Source organism: Protopterus annectens, chromosome 14.part0 (genome assembly GCF_019279795.1).
Source record: "Protopterus annectens isolate FY-2018-M chromosome 14.part0, PAN1.0, whole genome shotgun sequence".
NCBI lineage: Eukaryota > Metazoa > Chordata > Ceratodontiformes > Protopteridae > Protopterus > Protopterus annectens.
This window is the reverse complement of record NC_056748.1, coordinates 1,098,403,388-1,098,429,561: the sequence shown is the minus strand read 5'-3', so window position 1 is coordinate 1,098,429,561 and position 26,174 is coordinate 1,098,403,388. Positions and strand designations below refer to the sequence as shown.

General features: G+C 42.7%; 1 protein-coding gene across 4 annotated transcripts in view; it reads right to left on the bottom strand.

Moving 5' to 3' along the window:
* The window catches only part of ZMIZ1 (zinc finger MIZ-type containing 1), a 2,170,450-nt gene that overhangs the window by 1,073,287 nt on the left and 1,070,989 nt on the right, over positions 1–26,174 (bottom strand). For all 4 annotated transcript variants that reach the window (XM_044056883.1, XM_044056886.1, XM_044056882.1 and 1 more), the window contains exon 5: positions 24,968–25,083. The gene's annotated coding sequence lies outside the window, so the exon portion shown is untranslated. The remainder of the gene's footprint in view (positions 1–24,967; positions 25,084–26,174) is intronic.

Genomic DNA, 26,174 nt, shown 5'->3' with positions numbered 1-26,174 from the left:
ATTAAAATTTTCCTTGCAGATAGCTGGGTCTTTGTGGCCAGTAGTTTGAAGTAGGTTGTCAAATAAACTTGTTCCTCTGGCGTGAGGTAAGCCATCTGGGAAGTTGTGTTCAAGCTTGTTCCCAGGAATACAATCTGTTGGCAGGGTACTAGGTGAGATTTCTTTTCATTTATGGTGTACCCCTGTGAGGTTAGAAGTTTCTTTACGAATGCCAGATGTTTTAATAGCAAGTCCTGGCTTTCTGCCTGAATCAGACAATCGTACAGGTATGGGTATATTTGAATATTTCTCTGCCTGCAAAATGCAATGGCTGGAGCTAGACACTTTGTGAATACTCTGGGCGCAGTAGATAAGCCAAAGGGAAGTGCAGAGAACTGACAGGGCATGGAGCCTGCCCTGAAGCGTAGGTATTTCCTGCAAGACTCCCTTATTGGAATGTGCAGGTAAGCTTCCTTTAAGTCTAAGTTTGCCAACCAGGCATCTTTGCCCAGCATAGGAAGCAGCTGTTGAAGTGTTAGCATTTTGAATTTTGGGATTACCAAAAAGGTGCTTAGAATAGAGAGGTCCAGGATAGGACACCAGGAGCTGTCTTTTCTGGGTACCAGAAAAATTCTTGAATAAAAACCTTGTCCCCTTTCTTCTGCTGGGACAGGCTGAATAGCCCTGATACTTAGAAGAGAGAGAACCTGCTGTTGAGCCTCTGCCCACCGATTTGGGGGTAGGTCTGGCCAACCGTTTGAGGTTGGTAGGGTATGGAAGTGGAATCTGTATCCTTGGAAAACTATATTTAAAGACCATTTGTCCTGGGTAATGAGTTCCCAGTTTTTTGCATGCATGGCAAGCTTTCCTCCTAAGGAAGCAGGCAGTTGAGCAGGGGTAAGGTTAAGTCTTTGTGACAATTTTCCACAGGGGGGTGTCTTACTACTTCCTGCTTTGGAAGTGGGAGCCCCCCCACTGCTTAGGCCTGTGCGTAGCCTGAGACTGTAACCTAGGTGGTCTACTGTTGCTGGGTTTTGACTGAGAAGGCCCGGAAGAGACTGGAAAGGACCAATTCTTTGAAGGCCAATGCCTACTAAATCTGGGAGGCTGTACTTGCAGGAAATTTGGAACCGTTTGCATAGATTTAGCTTTTTCCTCCATCTTTTTGAGGACTTCTTCTGCTTTGTTGCCAAACAGGTGGTTTTGATTTAAGGGAGCACCTAGTAATTTATCTTAAACATAGTAAGTGTTTTACAACTGTAAATGCCTATTTATGTTGAATTGTATTAGACATTTTACAACTGTATATGTTTATGTTGAATTTCAAGCCTGTACTCCAATCTGCTTACTTACACTATCAGACTATTTACCCCACTCATAGGACCAAAAACTGGGACTGGGTTAGCCTCACGCTTTGGCTCGACTTCGCCTCCCTCCCTGCCCCTTATCCCACCCGCTCTCACTGTGTCTACATTTATAGCCACTAGGCCACACCCCTACTTCCTCTCCAACCTACACAACTTCCTCTCCAATTTCCTCCCCCCCACCACCACTTTACTGTTTAACCACTACTATTCCTCTGAAGCACATTGACCCCACCCATTGATGACATATAACATGTCTATAAATAATTATAAACTCCTTCCTCTTATCTTACCACTCTTAATTCTGCCATACTTTCTTACTAGCTATGAAAATCTCACATTCAGTAGGTTTCTCTTATCCAAAATGCCAAACCAAGACCCCCTACCTCCACTGATCAAGGAACTTGCCCACTACTACACTACCCCAAAAATTATAAATTCCAACCACTTGCTTCTAAAAAAACCACTCCAATCAACTGCAAAATCCAAATATGAACTAAAACTACTATTCAAAGTTATTAGACTACTAGCGTATCTAAGAAAAAACATAGCCAAAGATGGGGACATCCATCCTAATCCAGGCCCAACCTTAACTCAAAATCCTACCAGCCCACCACTCTCCCACCGACTGGTCAACTCCCTCCTAATATGCCACTTAAACATTAGAAGCCTAAACAATAAGATACATAGCCTGCATGCTGTACTACCCACATACCTCCCCAACATAATGTGTCTATCTGAAACATGGCTCCGGCCATCAACCAAAGACAATGAGATCCTGCCTCCTGGTTACAATACACTTAGGGCAGATAGAGTAAAGAAAAGAGGAGGTGGAATAGCCGTCTTATATAATAGCACACTTATCATAACTAACCCTATACAACCACCCCAGGTCTCTAACGCTGAAATACTAGCTCTAAAAATTCTACTAAATAATCATAAGGGCATTAATCTAATTGTCACCTATATTCCCCCTGGGAACAATGTAGAAACACTAGAGGTCATTCTACATTGGATAGCCAACAACTACCCTCAAGAAACCATTGTCCTGGGCGATGTTAACATTGACTGGAACCAATGCACAGCACAGTCCAACCCCATCCCTGTTAACCTACATGGATTCTCTCAGATAATATCATCTACCACACGTACAGGTAACAATAACCAAAAGAGAGTATACTAGACTGGATACTCACCAACAGTCATCCCCAGAACTATATGTCTGAACTCTCCCTAATGATCTTAGTGATCACCTGCTCACATACATCATGAAAGACAAAATTAATTGTACAAGCTTACCTATTTATAGGTCTATCAGATCCAAGAAAACTCTGACCCAACTAAATTTCAACTTGAACTCAAATCATGTAACTGGACAAAACTAAAGTTCCTTCCCTTGATGAGGCAGTGTCATCATTTAACAATTCATTCCTTACTATACTTGACTCGCATGCCCCTAAACGCTCAATAAGAATTAAACTCAACTAGCACCCTGGCTAACAACAGACACCAAAACCAAAATAACAACTAGAGACAAAGCGTGATAAATGGCGCACTACCAAACTACCCTAGATCGTATCAAATTCCAACAACTTAGAAATGAGACTAAAAAGCCATCATACTAGATAAGAAAAATTACTTCTACAATCTGCAACATAAACATCAGAATAACCCTCAAAAGTACTGGGCAGGCATAAATAAACTTCTCCAAGCAGGCAAATCCACTACTCCGACCCCAGGAACATTATCTGACAAGAGCCAAGAAGATATAGCCAATTCATTCAATACTTTCTTCACAGAAACCATCCAGTCATTAGCTAACCAACTTTCTCCTCCCCACACTTCTATAAACACTATACCCGACTCACCACTCTCTTTTAACTTCCAGCCAGTGACCACATCCTTTATCAGATCCCTTTTGAAAAAACTGAAGCCAACCACCCTTTCAGCCGATCTTCTGCCGGCTGAATACCTGCAAATTGCTGCAGATGTCGAGCTCACCCTATCTCAATCCTAATTAACAGAACCATAACCGAGGCCTCAATCCCCTCAATTTGGAAAATATCCTATGTTATTCCACTCCACAAAGGTGGTTCATCCACAGAACTATCCAACTATAGACCTATAGCCATACTATCACCACTTGCCAAAATTATGGAAAAGTGCATGCACAACCAACTAATGCTCTATCTAACCCAAAATAAACTACTCACAGACTCTCAACATGGATTCAGACCCCATCATAGTACAACCACTGCCCTCCTCTCTTTTACTGAAAACATTAATCTTAACCGGAATAATAAAAAAATATCCTCCGCTCTCTTCCTGGACCTATCGAAAGCCTTTGATATGGTAAACCATCAGTTACTTCTATATACTTTAAAAACTCTGCATCTAGATACTCCAGCCCTTGACTGGTTTCAAGCTTTCCTCACTGGGAGACAACAAGCAGTAATGTGGCAAAACAAGCTCTCCTGCCTACTACCAAATACCATAGGAGTTCCTTAAGGTTCCATATTAGGACCTCTCCTCTTTTCAGTCTTCATAAACGACATCCAAACAGTCATCCCTGAAGCCACCTGCATTCAATATGCAGATGACTCGACTATAATATGTTCCAATGCCTCTCTTGCAAATCTACTAACTACCACCCAACATAGCTTCACCAAAGTCGAAAACTGGCTTGCCAACCATCTCCTGATCTTAAATCCAAACAAAACCAAGTTACTTCTCTTCTACCCAACCAAGAGATCTCCAACTGAAAACTTCACTATAAAATCCAATAATGGGACCATCATCTCCCCAGACACCTATACAAAGCTATTAGGAGTAAACATTGACAATAAACTCAGATTTGATATACATATCAACCAAGCCATTAAGTCAGTCAACAAAAAACTTGGGACCCTATATAGAATTAAAGCCTTCCTTACCCCGAATGCCAGGGCAGCCACAGCCCGTTCACACCTTCTCTCTACCCTACTATATGCCTCTCCTGTCCTCACTCACCTTAACAAATCTGATCTGGCCAAGCTCTCATTCTGCTATAATCACATTGCCAGGTTCGCTACAGGCCTACCCTACAGAACACACCACTGTACTAACCTGAAAAAGCTTGGATGGATAGAATTCACACCTTCTTCACCAGTCCCAACTCATAGAGGCCTTCAAAATCCTTAAACAACCTGAGAATACCCCAGCACTAAAAACTTAATGACTCCTACTCCAATCTAAGCTGCCTCACAGCAAACAGACTCCTTGTCCAAACAACTAAATCTCTCAACCTAGGTGGTGACGCCATTTGCCAACACCACTAGTAAAATATGGAACTCTCTCCCAAATAACATCACGCTTGCAACTTCTAAGTCAATTCAAAAATAGTCTAAAACTCCACTTCAAGTCACACTGGCTATGTCCTTGCTCAAACCCAGACTAGCTCTGTGCCATTAACTAAAACATAAACAACTAGCTAAGATGATAAGTACTTTGTATACTGTGATAAGGAAATATGTATCCTGTCTAACTCTATGTCATTATACTGCCTACCGTCCTTGCTAATATGTTAATAATGTTACATTTGTAGTAATCTCAGAAATAGTAATGGCAGTCTTGTACTTGTATGTAAATAGCCTATGTTTTGTTAAGTTCTTTCAGCTCATTTACTGTACCTAATTATCAATGTAACTCTGTTGGAGCTTTTCTCCCCGGGCCTCCGCTGAAAAAGGACATGTATCCAGTCGGACCATCCCGGTTAACAAATGTAAAATAAAATAAATATAAATAAATAACATGATCTGGCAAGTTTTGCTCCTTAAGCCAAGCATGTCTTCTAAGTACAGACCCAGTGACAGCAGCCCTGCAAGATGCTTCTAAAGAGTCAACACCACATTGCAAAGTATGTTTACCAACTTGTTAGCAGAATGCATTAAATCCTGTAATTCTTTGTGTTCAGCACAGTCAGGAATCAACATCACTTTCTGTTTAAGTAGTCCCATAATACGCTGCTGGTACTTTAACATATGAAACTGACAATTTAAAGCCCTAATGGCCAAAGAAGCAGAAGTGTACACCTTCTTACCCCATCTGTCCAAGGCCCTAGACTCTCTATCAGAAGGGGTAGGATTTTTGGCAGCAGTAGCCTTAATGCCCTTTGGTCCTTGGGAAATGGTCTCTGGATCCGCAGTAGGATTCTTGAAGAGGAACCTGTGAGAGTCAGGTACTCTGTAATACCTGTCAGGTTTTCTGGGAGCTGGAGGTCAAGTGTCTGGGGACAGGCTAGATTCCAAGAAGGCATCATCTACAATGTCCACAACAGGAGGGATAGCTAAAGGCTTGTGTTAAGGAAGGAGTAAGAATTCCCTAAGCCACTTTTTGGAGTCAGAGTAATCTTGGCTTTCCCAGTGGAAATGCTCCCTAAGAGTGTGCAATGTTTCACCAAAACAAAAATCTTCTGGAGGAGAAGCAGAGGGAATGGAATCCTCTGCATCAGAACCCTCATAGGTAGATAAGGGCAAATCCTGGTAATCAGAAGAAACAGAAATATCAGAATCCTGATCAGAAGAATCAGAAGGAAAATCAGTTCTAGGTCTCTTAGAGGGGCAAGGCTGGCTTCCCCTAATTAAAGTAATAAGGCCTTCAGCCATTCTAAGCATTTGTTTTTTAGACATATGGGCCAGACCATGCGGTTTGTATGTCGATTTTCTAGGCGTGGGGCGAGTTTTAGGCCTGGATGAAAAAGATGGCGTCAGTTTAAAATGCAAATCTGTAGGCCTGAATACACCCTGAGAAGCTGTTGCCTGCACAGCGGCTATGAACCCATCCGTGGTAGAGACATCTGCAGGTTCCATAGTCGAAGAAGCATCTCGCGGCATACCGGACTCCGAATGGGTCTCAGTAGAGGCCTGCAAATCTGAAGTAGCTGGTATCAGGGGCTGCGGTTAAGAGCAAGAAAAAGGATCCCTAATGGGGTACTTAGCTTTTTTGAAGACTTCGGTTCTGAAACTCGAAAACGAAAATTTCAGGAGTCGGCCGACTGGCACTTGCGAACTGCTTCTGCTTCGGGCACCACACGGCAAGAAAGACTGATGTAATGGCATTGGCTGCATGTTTTATACCCCTGACGACCTGAAGTCATGGAAGAAGAGACAGCATCCGATGCAGGAATGCAAGACTTTGTTATTCAGGCCGGCTGAGGGCTACCTGCAGGCAAATAACCCAAATGTAATGACTGCAACAGTGAAACACGAAGATCATCATACTGGTGCAATGGACTCTTAAAAAATGGACGGTAGCATGCAACTGTGTAATGGAGATCCACTGGTCATACCACCAGATTGCTAATTGGGGGTCAAAAGTGAAAAAGGAATCTACAAGAAAAGGGGTAGCTGTACTGTAAGTCCATCATATTACCATAGTGGATTATTACTGTAATCAAAAAACAGTTAACAAAAAAATGTGCATCTAGGAAAGAGTTTTGAGGTGATATCTTTTATTAACATTTATTCCCAATATGCCATGGGTTTAAACAAGTAACTGCAGAAGGAAAAGTTCTTGTCTCAGTCTCAGAAGAGAACCATACCCATGTCAGAGTGACTGTGCAAATTAAGTACCATACCCTTGTGCCTGATTAAGGGCGACTGTATGAGTGAAGTACCATACCCCTGTGCTGATTATGGATGACTGTGCGAATAAAGTACTATACCCCCTGCCTGATTAAGGGTAACTGTGCAAGTGAAATACCATACCCTGTGCCTGATTAAGGGTGACTGTGTGAGTGAAGTATCAATACTGCATGTCAGTTTTCAGTCCTTGCAGAAAAGAACCTCTCTTTCTATATATTACTTGATCAGCTCAGTTGTCTGGCAAAACAGGATATATTTTCCATTATGACCTTGATGTGACAGCATACAGTGAAAAAACCCTCTACGACCTTGAAATGACAGTATGCTATAAAAAGTAGAAGAACACATGCAGCTGCAGCAGCAGACAGCTGAAAAGGTTTGATTGCACCACGATTATAACTCCATTCTAGGCCAGTGAACAATCTCAGTATGTGATCTAAATCAATGACCTACTTTTGTCCACACAAACACAACAGCCGCGCTCTAAATACAGTCAATTTACTGACAGCATTACAATGGTCAGGTGACCTGCTTGTACAGCTGGATAAGAACCTGACGAAAGACTACAAAGCAATGGAGCCAGGTCCGACAACAAATTTGACAAGGCACTGAATTACCTGACTTGAATATATTATTGAGCAGTGTACTATGTGATCCCAAACAGAGCTAAGAAATGCAGCAATAGCGAAGCTGCCCTAACCAGACTTGTCACAAAGTCATACAAGGAAAGTACAGTTGTGTGTGAGTGTATTCATTGTTACAATCATCACACTTGGGTTATTTGCCTGCAGGTAGCCCTCAGTCGGCCCGAATACCAGTGTCTTAGTATTTCTGCGTCGGATGCTGTTGGTTCTTCCACGACGTCAGGTCGTCAGGGGTATAAAAACAGGCAGCTGACACCATTACATCAGTTTTTCTTGCCCCAAATGTCAGGAGCCCCCAAATAGGGAGCTAGTATATGGTGTGGAAACCACCACCAGTAAAAAGTAAATACCAATACCATTAGGAATAGCCATACAGAAGAGAGAAAGAAAGATAGAGAAAACCAGGGGGCTGGAGGGAAGGTAACCAGGACTGCAACAGTGAAGACACTCGAAAATCTACATTTATGGTAAGTGTACACAACTGTACTATGTTCTTCGTGTTTCACTGTTGCAGTCATCACACTTGGGTTGATTCCCAAAGCTGAGGAAGGGTGGAGGCAGTCAAGAATTGTTGGGGCTGGCTAGTAAACCCTGCAAGACTGCTGTAGCAAATCCTGCCCTGGATTTGGAAAAGATAGGCAAGTGGTAATGCTTGTTGAAGGTATGTACAGAACTCCAGGTTGCAGCTTCCAGAATGTCCCTGGTAGGGACTCCCCTGAGAAATGCTGCAGAGTTAGAAGTAGCCCTAGTGGAATGTGTTCTGACCCCCTGAGGGGTTGGTTTTCCATGGTGCTTGTAGCAGGAATGAATGCAGTGTGCTATCCATTTGGAAATAGTTTGTTTAGAAATGGCCTTGCCCTCTGCCCCTGTTGCAAAGCTGACTAACAGCTGGGATTTTCTGAAAGGCTTACTCCTATCAAGGTAGAACCTGAGCTGTCTGTGCACGTCCCAAGAGTGCAGGATCCTTTCCCCTTTATTCTGAGGGTTAGGGAAGAAGGTTGGCAAATGAATGGTTTGGTTTAGGGCCACACTGGACACCACCTTAGGCATAAAGGATGGGTTAGTCCCAAGGGAAACCTTGTCAGCATGGAAGATAATATAGGGTTCCACCGCCATCAATGCCTGTAGCTCAGACACTCTTCTAGCTGAAGTGATGGCTAGAAGCAAGGCTGTTTTCCAAGAGAGGAATTTTAACTCTGCTGAGGCAGCAGGTTCAAAAGGGGGAAGTGTGAACTTTTCCCGTACAAAGTTAAGGTCCCAAGCAGGGGTGGGTGCTCTCCTTGGGGACCTTAAGTTGTTGGCCCCTCTCAAGAACTGTTTGATGTGAGGGTGAGAAAATACAGGTGGGCCCAGTATTGTAATGAGCAAAAATGGCAGAGGCATGAATCTTAATGGAGGAGAAGGATAGGCCTCTGTGGAGTAGCTCTGCTAGGTAATCCAGGATTAGAGGTAGGAGGGAATTGCTGTGTCCTTTCCTTTAGACTGAATCCAAGAACAATATATTTTCCATTTTTCCGCATAGGATTTCCTAGTACTAGGCCTTCTGGCTTCAAGAATGACATTCAGCACCTGTTTACTTAGGGTTGCTGGTGGAGTGTTCAAGGAATAAGCCAGGCTGCAAGATTTAGGGTTTGCAATTGTGGATGCAAAAACTGTCCCTCCTGCTGCGACAGCAGGGTAGGGGTCTGGTGTACATGCCAGGGAGGTGCTGTTGTCAGGCTGCACAGGAGTGGGCACCAGTGCTGGCATGGCCAGTCCGGGGCAATCAGAATTGTCCTTGGCCTGTCTTCTTTTATCTTGAGAGAAGGGGCAGAGGGGGAAAGGGATAGATTGAGAGGTTTTCCCATTGAAAGGATAGGGCATCCACCTTCCAGGCCCTGCTGTGAGGGTTCCTGGTGCAGAATTTGCTTAACTGGTGGTTGTGGGGGGAAGGCAAAGAGATCCACCTTTGGGGTCTCCCACCTCTGTATAGGAAGGTTGAAGGTGCTGGGCTCCAATTTCCACTTGTGTGGGTCTAGGAGATTTCTGTTTAAGTCGTCTGCCAGTGAATTTTGTTTGCCTGGCAGGAATTGAGCTTGTAGATGGACTTGGTTATCCAAAGCTGTGCTCCACAGAGTCATGGCTAACCTGCAGAGTGGGTAAGAATGGGTTCCCCCCTGCTTGTTTATGTACCACATAACTGAGATGTTATCTGTTTTTATCAGCAGTTGTCCTGGAAGGATTAGGTATCTGAAAGCTGTCAGAGCATTTTGTACAGGCTAGCATCTCCTTTTGGTTGATGTGCAGGAGAATTTGGCTTGGGCTCCAGTGGCCCTGAATGCATTTGCCAGCCATGTGGGCCCCCCATGCATAGTCAGACACATCTTCAGGGTTTGGGCGATGTGGGGTAGAGTAAAACGCAGTCCACTGTTGTAGTTGCATGCTTCTGCCCACCAAAGGAACTCTGCCCGCAGACAGGGTATGATAGGAATGACTGTTTCCAGGTCCTGAGAATGTTGGCACCAAAGACTTTTTAATTACCACTGAAGTTTCCTCAAATGCAGTCTTGCATATGGAATTAGCAGAATACATGAGGCCATGAACCCTAGGGCTTGCAGTATTTTTCTTGCAGTTAGCGGGGTTCTGGTGGCCATTTGTTTGAAGTAGTCTGTCAGATAGACCTGTTTTTCTGAAGTGAGAAATGTCATCTGGGAAGTTGTGTCCAAGCTTGCTCCCAGGAATAAAATCTTTTGACTGGGCACCAGTTGTGATTTCTTTTCGTTGATGGTGTACACCAATGAAGTGATAAGTCTTTTTACAAATGCCAGGTGCTGAAGCAGCAATTCCTGGCCCTCTGCCTGAATCAGGCAGTCGTCCAAGTACGGGTAAATTTGGATATTTCTCTGTCTGCAGTATGCACTGGCTGGAGCCAGGCATTTTGTGAATACCCTGGGCGCAGTAGATAAGCCAAAGGAAAGTGCAGATTACTGATAATGCATAGATCCTGCCCTGAAACATAGATATTTCCTGCATGATTCCCTGATGGGGATGTGCAGATAAGCTTCTTTCAAGTCTATGGTGACTAACCAGACATCCTTGGCTAGCATAGGGAGAAGCTGTTGCAGGGTAAGCATCTTGAATTTTGGGACCACCAGAAAGGTGTTGAGAATGGACAGATCCAGGACTGGGTGCCAAGAGCCCTATTTCCTGGGTACCAGGAATAGTTTGGAGTAGAAACCCTGACCCCTTTGTTCTACTGGAGCTGGCTGAATAGCTCTGATGTTGAGCAGGGAAATAACTTGGTTTTGAGCCTCTGCGCACTGATTTGGAGGAAGGTCTGGAAACCCGCTTGGGGTTGGCAGTGAATGGAAATAAAATTTGTACCCCTGGGATACAATGTTGAGGACCCATCAGTCCTGACTGATGGATATCCAGCTTTTTGCATGAAGGGCAAGTTTTCCTCCTAGGGGCACAAGCAATTGGGCAGGGCTGGAAATTAGAGTTGAGAAGTCATTGTGAACTTTTTCCATAGGGAGGTTGCTTACCACTCCCTATTTTAGGGGTGGGAGCACTCCATTGCTTAGATCTCTGCATACCGTGACACTGTAGTCTGGGTGGTCTGTTTCCCCTGGGTCTTGTTTGGGAAGGCCTGGAGGAGGCTGGAAAGGACCAGTGTTTTGAAGGGTAATGCCTACTGAATCGAGGTGGTTGCACTTAAAAGAATTCTTTAACAGTTTGCATAGATTCAGCTTTTTCTTCCATCTTTTTAAGAACAACTTCTGCTCCGGTGCCAATAAAAAGTTCTTATTTAAAGAAGCATCTAGTAATTTGGATTTGACATGATCTGGCAAGGTCTGCTCCTTCAGCCAAGCATGTCTTCTCAGTACAGAGCCGGTGACTGCGGCCCTGCAAGATGCTTCTAGGGCATCTAAGTCACACTGCAAAGTATGCTTACTAACTTGGTTTGCAGAATGTATAAGCTCTTGCAAATCTTTATTTTCTGCACAATCTAGAAATATTACCAATTTTTGTTTAATGAGTTCCACAATATGTTGCTGGTACTTCAGCATGTGAAACTGGAAATTCAATGCCCTGATAGCAAGAGTTGCAGAGGTATATACCTTCTTACCCCATCTGTCTAAAGCTCTGGAATCCCTGTCCGAAGGGGTAGGATTTTTGGCTGTAGTAGCCTTAATACCTTTAGGTCCCTGGGAAATGATCTCTGGATCAGCAGTATGATTCTTGAAAAGAAACATGTGGGAATCTGGTACTCAGTAGTACCGGTCAGGTTTCCTAGGGGCCGGAGGTAAGTTGTTTGGAGTAAGACTGGATTCCATGAAAACATCATCCACAACAACCAGGACAGGGGGAACAGCTAAAGGCCTGTGCTGAGGTAGCTCTAAAAATTCTCTGAGTCTCTTTTTGGACTGAGGATAGTCTTGGCATTCCCAATGGAAATGCTCTCTTAAAGTATGCAAGGTTTCACCAAAAGAGAAATCCTCTGGAGGGGAGGCAGAGGGAATGGATTCCTCTGCATCTGAATCCTCACAGGCTGATAAGGGCATGTCCTGATAATCAGAAAGGTCAGAGTCATCAGACTCCTGGTCTGTAGAATCTGAAGGCAACTGAATTATTTGTCTCTTAGCAAGGGAAGGCTGGCTTCCCCTAATTAGCGTTATAAGGTCTTCAGCCATTCTAAGCATTTGTTTTTGTGGCATGGGCCTGAGCATGCACTTTGGTCATCGGTTTTCCAGGCGTAGTGCGTACTCTGGGCCTAAGAATCTCGGTAGTTTTGGCTAAAAAAGAAGTTGTTGGTTTGATTCGAACATTGGTAAGTCGGAAAACACCCTCAGAAGCTGGTGCTTGCACAGAGGCTCCGGACCCATCCAAGGTAGAGACATCTGCTGGTTCCATAGTTGAAGAAGCATCTCGTGGCATACCGAACTCCAAATGGGTCTCAGCAGAGGCCTGCGAATCCATAGAAGCGGGTATCAGGGGCTGCAAAGCCGCCTCACTGAGTACCGGCGGACTGGTGACTAGCTTAACGGAAGCATCGTCAGCAGTTTTGGACCTATGCAGTCTGTCTCTGGCTTTATCCTTACGTTTTTCAGAAGATCGGTAGTCGGATGGCTTACCAAAGCCGTTTTGGAATACAGAGATCGAGAGCGAAAGAATTTAGCAACAAAAATAGCCCAACGACAAATGGTTCGAGCGTTAAACAAGGCACAAAACCGACAGTGAGGGACGTCGTGGTCTAGGCCTAAACAGGTGATGCAGTAAGAATGAAAATCTCTTTGAGGTATTTGCTTTTTACAGGCAAGACAATTGTTAACTTTTTCTGACATCGGTTAGAGCAAGAAAAATGGATCCCCAATGAGGTACCTAGCTTTCGAAGACTTCAAAATTATCAACTCGAAAAACGAAAATTTCAGGTAGCAGACGACTGGCACTTGCAAACTGCTTCTGCTTCGGGCTCCTCCTTGGCAAGAAAGACTGATGTAATGGCTGCCTGTTTTATACCCCTGACGACCTGACGTCATGGAAGAAGCAACAGCATCCGACGCAGAAATACTAAGACTCTGGTATTTGGGCTACCTGCAGGCAAATGACCCAAGTGTCATGACGGCAACAGTGAAACATGAAGAACATCTACATTTTGGCAGAAGTGCTTTCTCAGGCTCTCTAGGTATGGAATACTCAGAGAATGGAAATCAAACACAAATCAAGTCATAGCATTTCATACACAGGTCATTTTTAAATGGGAGATTTCATTAGCCAAGTGCCTGTAAAGAACACTGAAAGACGTCAACAGTTCTGTATGTTTTGATCAGTATCTTTTTTCTATTCAATATCTTCAATTCTTTGAGAGACATCATGAATAATAAAATCCAAACTTCCCATTTTTTGCTACATGATTTGGTTTAGTCCTATGTTTAAGGTCTAGGAGTGTGCAAACCTCTGAAAAAAAACTCTTAACAAACTTTCTTGATTACACCCTCAAAAGCTGTGTGACTCGCCAAATTAAATTTGTTTAACAACTTGGGCCCCAGTCTTAAAAGGAATTCATCCATGTATACTGAATCACTTCAAATTACCTAGCTTGTTTCCTGTTGCAATGCAAACATCAATTTTGGTGGCCCACAATGGTTCTACTACAGGTAAACCCGGACTTTTTATATAGGATCATAGGAAGTTACTAGGCTAATGGCCCTAGGGCCCTTACAAGCCTAGCCAAGTTCTTACCCTTATTTCCACGATCAGCACCTATTGTCCTTGTCTAAGAAGGACATAGTTGGAAGCCCCAGCGTGAATTTATGGTCACCCATCCAATTGTCCAGATTGTGTTTGAGGAGGGCCAATGAGGTGCTCTGTTTGACATGAAGTGGAAGTCTGTTCCAAAAGTGTGGTAACCTCTGGGAGACAAATCTGTCCCTCCAACAGGTCTTATTAATGGTCTTTAAAGCGAGTAACCTGTGTACCATTTGACTTTTGGATATGAAGTATTTCCAATAAAGCAGGATCAGACTTTGCCTTAGATGCAAGGCAGACATCACTTCTGAATAGTCTGTATAAAACAGAATAAAGTGACAGTGATTTCAGACAATCCCCACAGGACAGATGGTGATAGTCACTCTTCTCCTCAATTCCTGGTATCTAGGAGGGACCGTCATTCAGAAAGCCATCAGGATTTTCACACTTGGTCCCGATCCCCTGCTGCCACTCCTATCAATGTCACACATTATGGAAATAAGGATTACAGTACCAGGCTCTTTCAACTTCCGCATGCTTTGACACACACAGAGACACACACACATACACACATACACAAAGTGCTGCCCGTCTACCGCTGCATGTGACTGAGCCAATGGCATCTTCCCTGTAGATACTGGCATACTAAATTAACGAGCCTCCTTCCTCCCCGTGATGGGTGAAGTCAGCATCTGCTGCTCACCCCCAGCAGCCTCCACAGTTAACCCCTCCAGTACCGGAGTCACTAATTGGTCCCGGGGTGTCTGAGTATCAGTCAGGACTTCATCCCTCTGTGTCAAACAGCAAGCAAAATGGAAATGAACTTGCAGTCCTACGTAAAGATCAACTACATCCTGCACACAACTACGTAAAGATCAACTACATCCTGCACACAACTACGTAAAGATCAACTACATCCTAATCACAACTACGTAAACATCAACTACATCCCACACACAACTACATAAAGATCAACTACATCCTACACACAACTACGTAAAGATCAACTACATCCTGCGCACAACTATGTAAAGATTAACTACATCCTAATCACAACTACGTAAAGATCAACTACATCCTAATCACAACTACGTAAAGATCAACTACATCCTGCGCACAACTACGTAAAGATCAACTACATCCTAACCACAACTACGTAAAGATCAACTACATCCTGCACACAACTACGTAAAGATCAACTACATCCTGCACACAACTATGCAAAGATCAACTACATCCTGCACACAACTACGTAAAGATCAACTACATCCTACGTACAACTACGTAAAGATCAACTACATCCTGCACACAACTATGTAAACATCAACTACATCCTAATTACAACTACATCCTAATTACAACCACGTAAAGATCAATTACATCCTGCACAAAGATCAATTACATCCTGCACAAAGATCAACTACATCCTACGCACAACTACGTAAAGATCAACTACATCCTGCACACAACTATGTAAAGATCAACTACATCCTACGCACAACTATGTAAAGATCAACTACATCCTACACACAGCTACGTAAAGATCAACTACATCCTGCACATAACTACGTAAAGATCAACTACATCCTAATCACAACTATGTAAAGATCAACTACATCCTGCGCACAACTACGTAAAGATCAACTACATCCTAATCACAACTACGTAAAGATCAACTACATCCTAATCACAACTACGTAAAGATCAACTACATCCTACGCACAACTACGCAAAGATCAACTCATCCTGCATACAACTACATAAAGATCAACTACATCCTGCACACAACTACGTAAAGATCAACTACATCCTGCACACAACTACGTAAAGATCAACTACATCCTAATCACAACTACGTAAAGATCAAGTCATCCTGCACACAACTATGTAAAGATCAACTACATCCTGCACACAACTACGTAAAGATCAACTACATCCTAATCACAACTACGTAAAGATCAAGTCATCCTGCACACAACTACGTAAAGATCAATTACATCCTAATCACAACTACGTAAAGATCAACTACATCCTGCACACAACTACGCAAAGATCAACTACATCCTGCACACAACTACGTAAAGATCAACTACATCCTACACACAACTACGTAAAGATCAACTACATCCTACACACAACTACGTAAAGATCAACTCATCCTAAGCACAACTACGTAAAGATCAACTACATCCTACACACAACTATGTAAAGATCAACTCATCCTACACACAACTATGTAATGATCAACTACATCCTACACACAACTACATCCTACACACAACTACGTAAAGATCAACTACATCCTGCACACAGCTACGTAAAGATCAACTACATCCTGCACACAACTACATAAAGATCAACTACATCCTGCATACAACTACATAAAGATCAACTACATCCTAATCACAACTACGTAAAGATCAACTGCATCCACATCCTAATCACAACTACATAAAGATCAACTACATCCTATGCACAACTATGTAAAGATCAACTACATTGTGCACACAACTACGTAAAGATCAACTACATCCTGCGCACAAGTACGTAAAGATCAACTACATCCTGCACACAACTACGTAAAGATCAACTACATCCTAATCACAACTACGTAAAGATCAACTACATCCTGCACATAACTACGTAAAGATCAACTACATCCTAATCACAACTACATAAAGATCAACTACATCATGCGCACAACTATGTAAAGATCAACTACATCCTAATCACAACTATGTAAAGATCAACTACATCCTAATCACAACTACGTAAAGATCAACTACATCCTACGCACAACTACGCAAAGATCAACTCATCCTGCACACAACTACATAAAGATCAACTACATCCTGCACACAACTACGTAAAGATCAACTACATCCTGCACACAACTACATAAAGATCAACTACATCCTAATCACAACTACGTAAAGATCAACTTATCCTACACACAACTACGTAAAGATAAACTACATCCTGCACACAACTATGTAAAGATCAACTACATCCTAATCACAACTACGTAAAGATCAACTCATCCTGCACACAACTACGTAAAGATCAACTACATCCTGCACACAACTACGTAAAGATCAACTACATCCTGCACACAACTACGTAAAGATCAACTACATCCTGCACACAACTACGTAAAGATCAACTATATCCTGCACACAACTACGTAAAGATCAACTCATCCTACACACTAAGTAAAGATCAACTACATCCTACACACAACTATGTAAAGATCAACTCATCCTAAGCACAACTATGTAAAGATCAACTACATCCTACACACAACTACATCCTACACACAACTACGTAAAGATCAACTACATCCTACGCACAACTACGTAAAGATCAACTACATCCTACACACAACTATGTAAAGATCAACTACATCCTAATCACAACTACGTAAAGATCAACTAAATCCTAATCACAACTACGTAAAGATCAAATACATCCTACGCACTTTCATCTTTAAAATTATGCCTGCATTGCCCCCTGTAAAACACATGGCATGACTTATATCCTTCTTCCCTTCTGTGGCACTTTTATCATATCCAGCCTCCTCAGTGCACATTAAAGTTATTAGCAGGGTGCTGGATGCTGTATGACTTCACTGTAATCGCATGGTGCTATGACCTAAACTTTGGTTTGGCATCGTAAAGATCAACTACATCCTAACTAACAACTATGTAAAGATCAACTGCACATCCTGACGTGTCAACTATGTAAAGATCACAATAATAGCAACTTAATTGTTTAGCTACCTGTGCTGTTCAGCATTACTTGCTGCACATCAGTGACGTGTTTAACTACATGATGTTATTACACAAAATGCACTGAAAGTCTGAAGCTTTAAGCTACGAGGATGGTGCTGCAGACCTGAAAGAGAAGTGTCCATAATTAAACAGCACATGTCACCTTACAAAAGTCGAGGCAAGGGGTCACACATCTTATCATCTAATGTTTCAGATATTTTACAGATGCTTTTTTTTGGAAACAAGTGTAGATGTCAACACTAATTTGTTTTATTCGCTGTTACATCACACAACTGACCTAAGTGCTGGAGAGAAGCGGCAGCACTGAATTGAAATAAATGTGGTTGCCTGGTCATTTCTCCACGAGTTTTTATTTTATTTATTTACGTTACATTTGTTTTCCTAGGTAATAAATGCACCAGTCAGAACAAAGGCAATTATAGCCACTGAGAATACAATCTCAGGGACAGATAACTTACAAGATCATAATGATGCAAAGGAACAAGAAGTATAAAATAATATAGAAATTTGGAACATAATAATATAGAAAATTAATTGTTGCCATTCAGCAGTCTGTATTTTATTTGAATTACTGATTAATACACAACTACATGCATTCATTCCAGCAGTAAGATGAACACTGCTTATGGAAGATGGCAGAAAAACAGCAGGGAAGGATTAATGCTTATAAGTACAACATTATACATTTTAGGACACGGAATCCACCTAAAACAAACTCACAGTCAGAGTTCAACTGAACAAAACTACATCAGAAAAACGCCTCCATTACTATAAGCAGTACATGACGGTGGTGAAGACTTGAACTACTATTAGTTTGTGCAGAAAGAAAAGGGGACAGTTTCCTGTTACTGCAGGGATCATGGGCAATAAGTTATATGCACTGGGCAAGTCTGGCAGCCCAGCCTGTAAATTAACGGTGGCACACAGAATATCAAAGTGTTTGTGTAAGATAAAAGATGAAATTGGGGAGGCATGTTACGAACAAAGGACACAAAAATTAGATCAAAGTTAAAAATAATGTGCATTTTACTCCCCTGTCTGGAAGGGAAGCTTAGTGCAGATGGAGAAATGAACAAGAGATGGGAGGCACAGATCTTAATTAAAATTATACTTCCTAACACAGTACTGGGGAGATGCAGGAATGATTACCTGGGTGGGCTGGATAAGTGGTCTTCAAGTGAGGGGGAGCAACGCAGGGCTAGCCTGGACACTCAGAAATACTTAATGGACGTTAACTCTCTCTTTACTGTCAGGTCTCTCACAGATGTAATTAATTACAGTCACTAAAAAGTACAGTTTTGTACCTACCATAAATGTAGATGTTCGAGGATCCACATTGCTGCAGTCCTAACTATTGGGTAGTCCGCTGTCCAGTCGGCCCGAATACCAAAGTATATTTGATCGCCGTCAGGGCGCGCCAGTACGCCAGTATCTGGGTACTAATGCGCATGACCGACGCCATATCCTCAGTCTTTTCTTGCCTCAGATGTCAGAAGACCCTGAAAAGCTAAGGCCAAAACCAAAAATTCCAAACATACCTGCACCAAAAATATGTACAATATATACAAAATTACCAGAATATAACCTCACCTACACAACCACCCTTAAACACAGAGGGGAAGGAGGGAGGTAAATTGGCAGCAATGTGGATCCTAACATCTACATTTATGGTAGGTACAAAACTGTACTATGTTCTTCATTCCACATTGCTGCAGTCCTAACTATTGGGTAGAATCCCAAAGCAGAGGTAAGGGAGGCTGGCAAATCATAAGGAAGCAGGAACTGACAACATGCCTTGCAAAATAGCTGTGGCAAAACCAGCCCTAGACTTAGAGTAGAGAGGAAGGTGATAATGCTTAGAGAAAGTATGCACTGAACTCCAAGTAGCTGCCTCCAAAATATCCTTAGTGGCCACCCCTTAGAAATGCTGTAGAAGTGGCAGTAGCCCTAGTGGAATGAGGCCTAATTCCAGCTGGAATCTCCTTGCCATGATGGGAATAACAAAATGCAATGCAAACCAATCCACCTAGAAATAGTTTGTTTTGACACAGGCTTGCCCTGCAACCCAAAGCAAAAAGAAACAAACAACTGCTGAGACTGCCTAAAATCCTTAGTCCTGCTCAAATAATAATGCAATTGCCTGTGTACATCTAAAGTGTGCAAAATCTTTTCCCTTATTTTGGGGATCTGCATAAAAGTAGGCAAATGAATAGTTTGGTTTAAAGCCACACTAGAAACCACCTTAGGCATAAAGGAAGGATTAGTACGTGAAGATACCCTATCCTTATGAAAAATCAAAAGGCTCTACCGCCATAAGGGCCTGCAACTCAGAAACCCTTCTTGCAGAAGTAATGGCCAACAAAAAGCAGTCTTCCATGACAAATATTTCAATTCAGCAGTAGCCGCGAGGCTCAAAAAGGTTGTAGAGTAAGTTTCTCCAACACAAAATTGAGATCCCAAGCAGGAGTAGGAGCTCTAATGGGGGTCTTATATTTTTGCCCTCTAAGAAATTGCTTGAACAAAGGATGCTAAAACAGCTGTGGGTCACAATCATAGTGAGCTGAAATTGCTGCAGCATGAATCTTAATGGAAGAGAAAGACAAACCTTTGTCCAATAACTCAGTAAGATATTGAAGAGACACACTCAAATTAGGCTCAGAAATCTCCAAATTGTTTGCTGCACTCCAAAATAAAAATCTCTTCCATTTTTCATGCACTTTCCTTTGTACTAGGTCTTCTGGCTTCCATAATCACATTTAAAACTTGTTGAGGAAGTTGAGACCTGCTGTGGTTCAAAACAGAATATGCCAGGCTGTTAGATGAAGAGAGTGAAGCTTGACATTGAGTAGATGACCGTCCCCTCTGAGACAATAGGTGTGGAATCAAAGGTAAAGGCCATGGAGGCTTCCTTACCAGACTCCTCAGTAATGGGTACCAGTGCTGCCGAGGCCAATCTGGAGCTATTAAAATCATCCTTGGCTTGTCTTGTCTGACCTTTAGAAGCACCTTTGGGAGAAGAGGCAGAGGTGGAAAAGCATACACATGAAGATTTTTCCAACTGAAAGAAAGAGCATCCACTTTCCAAGCTGTGTGATGAAACCTCTTTGTGCAAAACTTTGGCAGCTGGTGGTTTAGTGGAGAAGCTTAACAGATCTATGTCTGAGTTCCCATGACACTGTCAATTTTGAAATACATGAAGATCCAGTTTCCACTGTGGGGATCCATGATTTGTCTGCTTAACACATCTGCTAAGGAGTTCTGTGCTCCCGGCAGAAACCTTGCCTGAAGAGTTAGTTGCAAGCTGAGCGCAGTCTCCCATAAAATCATTGCTTGCCTGCACAATGGGTAAGAATGTGTTCCCTCTTGTTTGTTGATGTACCACATGACAGTTGTGTTGTCTGTTAGAATCAACACCTGCCCTGGAAGAAGTAACTCCTTGAAAGCCATTAATGCAAACTGGACTGCTAACATCTCTTTCATGTTGATATGTAGATGCTGTAGTCTGGCAGGCCACTTGTCTTGTATCCACTTTCCATTTAGATGAGCTCCCCAAGCAATGTCTGAGGCATCTGTCGCTAGGATCTGACTTCTACACTTCGGGTCACAGAGAGTCCCTTGTTTAGGTGACATTCCTGAGCCCACCACAAAAATTCCTTTTGAATGCAAGGTATTATTTGAATGACAGTGTCCAAATCCTGGCAGTGCTGTGTCCATACATTTTGAGATACCATTGCAGCTTCCTCATATGCAGTTTGGCATTGGGAAGCACCAGAATACAAGAGATGCCATGAACCCTAAGGCTTGAAGGACTGTCCTTGCAGTCAGCCCGACTGAAGAGATAGTTGATGGAAGTAACTGGAAAGATTCTTTTGTTTGTCCGGGGTTAAAAGGCCATCTGGGCTGCTGTATTCAGTCTCACACCCAGAAAGCACATGTCTTGAGAGGGTACTAGACTGGACTTTATTTCGCTCACAGAATACCCTAGGCATCTTAGCACTGCTATGACATAATCCAAATGCTGTAGAAGGTCTTCCTTTTCTTGAGCTAGAATCAGGCAGTCGTCCAAGTAAGGATAGATTTGAATTCCTTTTAGCCTGAAGTAAGCTATCACTGGAGCCAGAACCTTTGTGAATACTCTGGGCGAGTGGATAAGCCAAAGGGCAATGCAGAGAACTGATAATGAGAATTTCCAGCTCGAAACGCAGATACTTCCTGCAACTTAGTCTTATAGGCACATGAAGGTAAGCTTCCTTGAGATCTAAAGTTACCATCCAGTGATCCTTGCCCAGCAGAGGTAAAAGCTGTTGTAACGTCAACATTTTGAACTTGGGAATGTCCAGATAAGTGTTGAGGATAGATAAATCCAAAATTGGCCTCCACGTGTTCCCCTTCGGTACTAGGAACAGGCGAGAATAAAAATCCTAGGCCCCTTCTGGCACAGGAACTGGCTGAATGGCCCCTATGTGGAGCAACAGAGAAATTTGCTTGTGAGCCTCTTGTCTTTGTAGAGGAGGAATGTCTGGCATGCCTTTGAAAGGAGGCATGGTATGGAAATAAAACCTGTAACCGTGGTGAATGATATCCAGAACCCATCTGTCTTGGGTAATTAAATCCCAATTTTCTTTGAAAAGAGACAGCCTTCCTCCCAAAGGTGCTGCCAGGCTTAGAATGTACTGGCAGCTGAAAAGGCAGGTCATTGGGTCTGCTTACGAAAGGACTGACCCCTGCCCTCACCAGAAGTCTGAGCAGGGGAACTCCCTGTCCTAGGCCTAAAAGAACCTTGAGCTCTGCCCCTACCACGCCTAGACCTACCCCTAGACTGGGAATCATAAGCAGGATAAGTCCATCCCTTAGTAGGCCAATTTCTACTAAACTGGAGGCTGCACCTGCAAAAATCCTTAACAGTTTGCATAGACTTAGCCTTGTCCTCCATTTTCTTTAAGACTGCTTCCACAGGCTTAACCAAACAACACATCAGACTGCAAAGGAGCATCCAAAATCCTTGTTTTAACATGCTCAGCTAAATTCTGATCTCTCAACCAGGCATGCCTACGAAGAACAGAACCAGTGGCAGCCACCCTCGAGGAGGCCTGCACAGCATCAAAACCACATTGCAAGGAATGTTTACCCACCTGTTCAGACACATGAACTAAATCCTGCAACTCTTTACACTCAATACCTTCTGCCAGAGCATCCACCTTAGATTTCAATTGTGAAAGGAGATAATTCTGATATTTTAACATGTGAAACTGACAATTCAACGCCTCATGGCTAAAGTGGAAGAAGTATACACTTTCTTTCCCCATCTATCCAAAGCCCTTGCCTCTTTATCAGGAGGAACAGGATTTTTAACAACAGAGGCCTTCACACCTTTAGGCCCCTGAGAGACAGTTTCGGTCTGCCCTAGGACTCTTAAAAGATACTTATGAGCTTCAGGCACCCTATATAGTACCTATCCGGTTAACTGGGGCAGGAGGCAAAGAATCAGGATTGAGGGAAGCCTCTGCAAAAACATCTTCCACCACATTCAGAACAGGAGGTATAGCTAAAGGCCTATGCTGGGGTAAAACAAGAATTCACTAAGTCTCTTCCTGGAATCAGAGAAATCTTGACCTTCCCATTTAAAATGCTCCCTCATGGAATGCAGAGTCTCTGAAAATGAAAAATCCTCAGGAGGAGAAGCTGAAGGAGTAGAATCATCCACATCAGAATCAGAATAAGGAGGATACTCCTGCAAGTCTTCAGTCAAGACTCAGAAGCCTCCTAACATTGCTCAAAACTCTCAAACTCAGGTTCCACCCTAGGCCTCTTATCAGGAGGGGCATAGAACCTCTAATCATAGTAATCAAATCCTCTGCCATTTTAAGCATATGTTTCTTAGGCAAAGACCCTGAAGCACTAGGAGAAACCCCACTGAAGTTAAACTTGGCCTGCCTCTCTCAAAGAAGCCTTGGAAACAGAAGGGGAGGCTCTAACCACCTTAGGAAGAGAGGGAAGAACAGCCACCTGAGAAGCCCCTCAGCCTGGCCTACTTCCTGCGAGGATACATCCTGTAACAGTAAAGTCTCCCTGAGACTCCAAAGAAACACCTGGCAAAACCTCCGGCTCCACTGAGCCTTCTAAAGATCCCACGCCTGGGACTGTCGGTTCTTCCACTCTAGGCTTTGCTGCTTTGTCCTTGCGCTTTTGGTCAAGCGGCGCCGGAGCCTCCACGCATTTTATAATTACAACGCTTCCCAAAACTAACCTGGCACAGTCTAACCTTCTTAATAGTGCGTTTGTTAAATCTAGCACAAGAGCGCATCCAACAACGCCGCTCAGGCCCTAAACAAGGTATACACAAAGTATGGTAATCCCTATGAGGTATCTGTTTCCCACAAGAAATACAGTTATTCACTTTTTCTGACATCCGTTAAATACTGAGGCAAGAAAACCAAAATATTCTAACGGGTACTTAGCCAACTTTGATTCGGTCTGAAACTCTGACTTCAGAAACTTTCAGAACGCCAACCTGCACTCGCAAAATTGCTTCTGCATCGGACCATGCGGCAAAAGACTGAGGATATGACGCCGGTCATGCGATTAGTACCCTGACGTACTGACGTCAGTCTAATGCGCCCTGACCGACGTCAGCCATATACTTTGGTATTCGGGCCGACTGGACAGCGGACTACCCAATAGTTAGGACTGCAGCAATGTGGAATGAAGAACATCAAACAATGAAACAATAAGGTCAGTTAGGTACATGACACCCATTCTTTGTGGCAGTTGCCTTTTAGAAGAGAACTACTAAAGGGAGTAGCTCGAAGACAGGTTGTGGAACAGGAAGCAGAGTGAACCTTAACATCTAACCGGAAGTGCCAAAGTTTTCATATTAAATCCTTTCAAGTCACCTTGAGTCATTATTTACTTAAAGAAGCTTTATTTGGCTTAGCACTTTTGACTTACAGACTCCATCAGACCAAGCACAACTCTCAGCTCCCCCACTTGCTAGCTTTACTTTTACTTTCAGAAGAAGGGTCTCCAGTTACAGGTTGCTCTTCATGCAGCAAAAGATAGGTTCAGCATAAGAAACGGCACAAGCAAAGTGTTCAGCAATCAAAGTACGAAACATAATGTGAAACTTAAAGTCTGTAATTTTTTGGTAATCCCATAGAAAGTACAGTATTAACTACATCAATTCTCAAGCAGAAATTTCCTCAGTAGATATTCTCTCTGCCACCAACAATTAAAGTGCACACACACACACAGACACACACACACACAAAATTCCTGCTTTTAAATATCAAACAACAATTAACTACAACACTCATAAAAAATATTAGGGTTCTAATTCCTACCAGTAAAATTCCAGTTTATCCCTGTAATTCTCCAGCTCGCAGGTGAACAGTTCCATTGCACATAGCGTTATAACATAACAGCGGTGTCTTCTCACTGCAGTCTTTGAACGGCAACTCTGGGATACAAGCAGATAAACTTTTAACAAGTGCTAAACAACAACTAAAAAAAAAAAGTTAAAACTGTCCAGCATGAACACGTTAATTATCACAACAGACTCATTTAAAAAATGAGTTACTTGTACAGCATCTCAAGACATTCAGAGGACTTACCAGATGTCTCTGTTAAAGACATTGTTTAACTACAGGCCAGACTAAGAAAGTGGAACCACATAAAAAAGAGGAGGCTATACTGAGTAGTTTTTTCCTTTATGTGGTATGACAACAGTGTGAAGGACTTCTATCCCACACTTAAAAAATGCTGACCAGTGCTACCATAGCTCTCAACCTCTTAGCACAAAAAACCTGGACAAAGCCATAAATAATAGGGGAACAAAGACCCCATAACATCGACAACTTTTAAATACTACTCTTATAAACTTAGAAAGTTGACAGAACAGGTTTTGCATTTGCATGTTTTTTTTTTCCTGAAGGGTATGAAGTCTGAAACTCAAATGTCTGCCATTATTTTCTGACTTCAATCCTCAACAATTTCCAAGAAAAACAAAACTGTTGAGGAACTGATCAAAAATATGAGGCAAAACTCTGGACATTCTGCTAACATCTGGACAGCTAAGAGGTATGCCAGTGCAAAAGGGCTTCCTACATACATCACATCTAAAAAAGGCAACACATCGTTAATAGGTGTAAAATTATGGGCATGACTGTGCATAGGTACTTTATCATATGCAGTCACTCGCAAAGCACTAATCCACCCCAGAGGGGTTACAAATGGCGAAACATGACCAGAAACACCAAATAATAGGCTGGGGCAGTAAACAAAATGTACCCATTTCATAAGAAACCTTCCTAGTGAAGATCACTGGTTTAATCAGGAAACAAGGCCATCTGACTTCAATGTGAAGCAAAGGCTGTAACAAAACTGAGTGCTACAAATATACACCCAAGTTAGAGGGAAACTTTTGAAACAGGATCATAGGAGGTTACTAGACTAATGGCCCTGGGGCCCTTACAAGCTTAACCAAGAGTTTATCCCCCAAAAAGAAACCTCAGTCAGCACCTGTCACCCCTGTCAATGAGAGACCTAGGT